At 42.7% G+C, this 6,000-nt stretch overlaps 1 protein-coding gene across 4 annotated transcripts in view; it reads right to left on the bottom strand.

The window, feature by feature from the left end:
* Ap3b1 (adaptor related protein complex 3 subunit beta 1) overlaps positions 1 to 6,000 on the bottom strand; it is a 214,189-nt gene that overhangs the window by 19,645 nt on the left and 188,544 nt on the right. The window lies entirely within an intron of this gene.

Genomic DNA, 6,000 nt, shown 5'->3' with positions numbered 1-6,000 from the left:
CAATGTCTACATTCCAGCTGAAGAGGGAACATGGTAAGGCTGTGGTGAATAAATGAGCCAATCAAATCTGTTCTTTTTTCTGAGGCAGGAAAAGAAAAGCTTCTCTGAGCTGTCTACAGAGGGATTATTCCTTTCAGGTCCCATTAGATCCCAACGGGCAAGGCTACGGTGACTTGGGAGATAGGTGTTACAGATACAAAGTATCATTAGATTGAAGTAGGGGCTGACAGAAGAAACATAAAACCTACTTATATTTTCTGTTACTACTGATTTTTTTTCTTCTTAGTGCTTGGGGCCAAACCTAAAGCATTCTAGACAAATGTAGCACAAACTTACTCACCCCACCCCTCTGCCCAAGATATTCTATAGTGTAAGCTACTTACATGTTTCCCCATGTGGATTGTTCAAGGCAAACCAGTATGACCTCTTTATGTGTACACCCAAGAAACACTTACTGAACAAAGCTGTGCTCTTATGTACTGTGCAAATATCTGGGGAATTTAAAGGGCGCCTGGATCTTAATACAGGTCCAGCAGGATGAAGATGAACTTCCTGTGTAGTGGAGCGACCATCAGGACACTAGAGCGACAGGGAAAGGTGCAGCCCAGGCTGCTTTGCTTAACAGTTTTGAAGGCAGGAGAAATCTTCTGCCAAGCCTGCATTTTAGGAATGGAGGGCAGCCAGGCAAGCCTATGGATGAGGACCACAGCACAGAGCAGGCTCTATATACAGCATGCCCACCCATCCCAGTTTTCTATGAGCTCTCCAGTTCAAGGCTGTTTCCTGGAATCCTGGCCATCCCATCTCTGCATGGTCAGGGAGGTATACGCACACTTTGTTCACAGAACCAGCACCAAGCACTTTCAAGGTCTAAGTTTTAAAGATTCCTTTTTATTTATGTGTGTGCTTGTGTATGCACGTGGGTATCCAGGAGGATACCCAGAAGAGAGCATCAGATGCCCTGGAGCTGATGATGTGGGTGCTGGGAATGGACCCTGAGTACTCTGAAGAAAAGCAAGTGCTCTTAACCATGGCACCATCTCTCTAGTCCAGTTTTAATGTTTCTTAAAGCAACGACAAACCATCTCTTAAGCACAGATTCCATCTGCACCTAAGAAACTAGTGAGCTGAGAGATCATTGAAGTCTGGGTAAGGGGCAAGTGTTCCTAGCATTTACTGTATATTTTACTTACTAAATCCTAATAGCGTCTCTAAGAGGCAGTTTCTGTTATACAAAATTTACTGGCAGGACAATGGGAGAAGGCTGCAGCTGTGGCTCAGCAGTAGAGTGCTTGCTGGCATGTGCAGGCCCTAGGTTTGAGTGCCACAACACTCAAAACCAAAACCCCAAGAGAATTTAACCAGTACAGGCAGGGCCACACAACTGTAAGCAGCAGTGTGCACTGGACTTTGCACCAGGGTCCCTGCCTCAAAGCCCATGTTTATTCTGCTGGACCATGCTGCCTCTATGGTCAAACAGCATTTAGAATGGGGAAGGTGATGTAGTTTAGGGACCACGCTTATCATTACTTCATTTCTTCTTTCCTATCGCTTTGCCTTCTTTTCTGTTTGTTTCATTCTCTTTACAGCTATTCTTTTTTTTTTTTTTTTTTAAGAGAATAATTCTTTATATATACTGGATATTAGCCCTCTGTCAGATAAAGGGTTGGTGAAGATTCTTTCCCAATCTGTAGGCATTCGTTTTGTTTTGATGAGGGTGTCCTTTGCTTTACAGAAGCTTTTCAGTTTCATGAGGTCCCATTTATTGACTGTTGCTCTTAGAGCCTGTGCTGTTGGCGTTCTGTTCAGGAAGTTTTCTCCTGTACCAATGAGTTCTAGGGTCTTCCCCACTTTTCCTTCTAACCGATTTAATGTGTCTGGTTTTATGTTGAGGTCTTTGATCCACTTGGACTTCAGTTTTGTGCAGAGTGATAAGTATGGATCTATTTGCATTTTTCTACATGTAGACATCCAGTTGGACCAGCACCATTTGTTAAAGATGCTATCTTTTTTCCATTGTATGGTTTTGGCATCTTTGTCAAAGATCAGGTGACCATAAGTGTGTGGGTTTATTTCTGGGTCTTCTGTTCGGTTCGATTGATCCACCATTCTGTTTCTATGCCAGTACCATGCAGTTTTTATAACTGTTGCTCTATAGTACAGCTTAAGATCAGGGATGGAGATACCTCCAGAAGATCCTTTATTGTAGAGGATTGTTTTAGCAATTCTGGGTTGCTTGTTATTCCATATGAAGTTGAGAATTTTTCTTTCCAGGTCTCTAAAGAATTGTGTTGGTAATTTGATGGGAATTGCATTGAATCTGTAGATTGCTTTTGGTAAGATGGCCATTTTTACTATGTTAATCCTGCCAAGCCACGAGCATGGGAGATCTTTCCATCTTCTGATATCTTCTTCTAATTCTTTCTTCAGAAACTTGAAATTTTTCTCATACAAGTCTTTGACTTGCTTGGTTAGGGTCACACCAAGGTACTTTATGTCATTTGTGGCTATTGTGAAGGATGTTGTTTCCCTAATTTCTTTCTCAGCCCTTTTGTCTTTTGTATACAGGAGGGCTACTGATTTTTTTTGAGTTAATTTTGTATCCGGCCACTTTGCTGAAGGTGTTTATCAGCTGTAGGAGTTTCCTAGTAGAATTTTTGGGGTCACTCAGGTATACTATCATATCATCTGCAAATAGTGATAATTTGACTTCTTCCTTTCCCATCTGTATCCCCTTGATCTCCTTCAACTGTCTTACTGCTCTAGCAAGGACTTCCAGAACTATGTTGAAGAGATGGAGAGTGGGCAGCCTTGCCTTGTCCCTGATTTCAGTGGGATTTTTTTAAGTTTCTAAAGAAGCTGAAAAGCAGCAAACCAAGTAATCCAATTAAAAAATGGGAACAGAGCTAAACAGATAACTCTTTGTAGAGGAATATCAAATGACAGAGAAACACTTAAAGAAATACTCAACGTCATTAGCCATTAGGGAAATGCAAATCAAAATGACCCTGAGATTTCACCTTACACCCATCAGAATGGCCAAGATGAAAAACTCGAGTGACAACACATGATGGAGAGGCTGTGGAGGAAGGGGAACCCTCCTCCACTGCTGGTGCGAATGTAAACTTGTACAACCACTCTGGAAATCAATCTGGCACTTTCTCAGACAACTAGGAATAGCATTTCCTCAAGATCCAGCCATACCACTCCTAGGCATATATCCAAAAGAGGCTCAAGTACATAATAAGGACATTTGCTCAACCATGTTTGTAGCAGCTTTATTTGTAATAGCCAGAAGCTGGAAACAGCCCAGATGTCCCTCAACTGAAGAATGGATGCAGAAATTGTGGTACATCTATACAATGGAATATTACTCAGCAATGAAAAATAAGAAATTCATGAAATTTGCAAGTAAATGGTGGGACCTGGAAAGGATCATCCTGAGTGAGGTATCCCAGAAGCAGAAAGACATACATGGTATATACTCACTCATATAGACATGTAAGATAAACCTACTAAAATCTGTACACCTAAAGAAACTAATCAAGAGAGAGGACCCTGACTAAAATGCTCAATCCCCATCCCGAAAGGCAAAGAGGAAGGACATCAGAAGAAGAAGAAAACAGGAAACAAGCTAGAAACCCGCCACAGAGAGCCTCTGAAAGGCTCTGCCCTGCAGACTATCAAAGCAGATGCTGAAACTTATGGCCAACTGTTGGGCAGTGTGCATGGAATCTTAGGTAAGAAGTGGGAAATAGTAAGATCTGGAGAGGACAGGAACTCCACAAGGAGAGCAACAGAACCAGAAAATGTGATCACAGGGGTCTTCCCAGAGACACATACTCCAACCAAGGACCATGCATGGAGATAACCTAGAACCCCTGCACAGATGTAGCCCACGGCAGTGTAGTGTCCAAGTGGGTGGGACTGCCTCTGACATAGTCTGATTGTCCTGCTCTTTGATCACTTCCCCCTGAGGGGGGAGCAGCCTTACCAGGCCACAGAAGATGATAATGCAGCCACTCCTGATGTGATCTGATAGAGTAAGATCAGAAGGAAGGAGAGGAGGACCTCCCTCTCAGTGGACTTGGGGAGGGGCATGTGTGAAGAAGGGGGTGGGAGGGTAGGATAGGGAGGGGCTTATGGGGGATACAAAGTGAATAAAGTGTAATTAATAAAAATAAAAAAATTAAGAAAAGAATAATTTAAAAATTTAAGTGTATGTATGATGGGTTTGTGTGTGTGTATCTGTGTGTATGGTGGGTGGGAGACGTGTCACAGCAAATGGGTGAGCTCAGAGGGTAACTTTAGAAGGTAGATGTTTTCCTTCCACTTTCATGTGGGTTCTGGGTATCAAACTCAGGCTTTTGGCTGGCACAACATGTTGCCAGACCCAGATAGTCCTTACCTCCCCTTCTCTTTACATCTCCTTTGGTTTAACATGGAGAAATCACTATGTCCTTTTCTACTCATACATATCTCAACATAGATAAGGACTGGTGAGATGTAAACCTATCAGATGACCAGACAAATAAAGTAGTATTATCACGACAGCTCGATACAACTAAGCTACACAGAATTGGATGGTGCAATAGTTTAATGTTAGGTAAGATTTACTTGTTGTGTGTTTAACTGTGATGCACACACAACCACATACACCCCCATTTCACAGATGCCTATGATGCAAATTGGTAAATTGTCTAAGTAAGAGAAGAGATGGGGTGTGCAAGCTGCTTACTGGTCCTGAGACTCAAGGTCCTTGTCTACGGAGAGTAATAACCCCTCAGAGATAGTTTTAACTATTACATGAAATAAAACATCCAGAACAATGCATCACAGGGACTCAAAACTTACATATAAGATCCAGATGGATCACAGATCTTTCTCTAATCAAACACAACTGCTTTTCTCTACAGATGAAATTGTTTACTGGTACCCATGACAATGCCAAAGGAAATGTTCCTGTAGCCTAAATAAAAAAACAAAAACAAAAACAAAACAAAACAAAACAAAAACCTCTGTGGGGTGATAGAAAGACCTGGAGGGGACAGGAGCTCCAAAAGGAGACCCACAGAGCCAAAAAAACAAAAAACAAAATCAAAACAAAACAAAAAATCCTGGGCCCTGGGGGACCTGCAGAGACTGATACCCCAACCAAGGACCATGCATGCAGAAGACTTAAAACCCCTGCTCAGATGTAGCCCATACACTCAGTCTCCAAGTGGGTTCCCTAGTAAGGGGAGCAGGGGCTGTCTCTTACATGAACTCAGTGGCTGGCTCTTTGATCACCTCCCCCTGGAGGCTGCAGCCTTGCCAGGCCACAGAGGAGGACAATGCAGTCAGTCCTGATGAGACCTGATTGGCTAGGGTCAGATGGAAGGGGAAGAGGACCTCCCCTATCAGTGGACTAGGGGAGAGTCATAGAAGGAGAAGAGGGAGGGAGAGAGGGAGGGATTGGGAGGAGAGGAGGGAGGGGGTCACAGCCGGGATATAAAGTGAATAAATTGTAATAAATAGTTAATAAAAGTTTTTTAAAATATTCTGAATTCCCTAAAAACTTTCCTGCACGGAACCCAGGCTGTCATGTTGAGTGTGAAGACAAAGATGCTGAGAGTGGTTGCTTGGTGAACATCCGGCCTCCCACTTAAAAACAAACACGGTGTTTTTCTTCTTAGTATTTGCTTCCTCCCTTAAAGTATTTTGTTTGTATATTCTTTTAAGGCTTTTAGGAACATTGCACTGCCAATCCCAGAAGTCTATAACATTCTTAAAGTGCATTAGACTTTCTCTTCATTCCAAGATGTTGGGAGCAAATAATCCTAGGAATCTTTTGCTTTCAGTCAGTTGTCTTTCGATGCCGGCTAGAACCTCCATTAGAATGTGAACAGCTGTGAGGGCACATCTCTCATCCCATTCTGACTTAGGATGCTCCAATGACTCCAGGCCACGGAAAACATGTATGGCTCCCAGATATCAGTGAATTCACCACCCATGCGATGT

Source organism: Psammomys obesus, unplaced genomic scaffold (assembly GCF_907164565.1).
Source record: "Psammomys obesus unplaced genomic scaffold, mPsaObe1.curated_primary_1811, whole genome shotgun sequence".
Classification (NCBI taxonomy): domain Eukaryota; kingdom Metazoa; phylum Chordata; class Mammalia; order Rodentia; family Muridae; genus Psammomys; species Psammomys obesus.
This window is presented reverse-complemented; position numbering and strand designations above follow the sequence as displayed.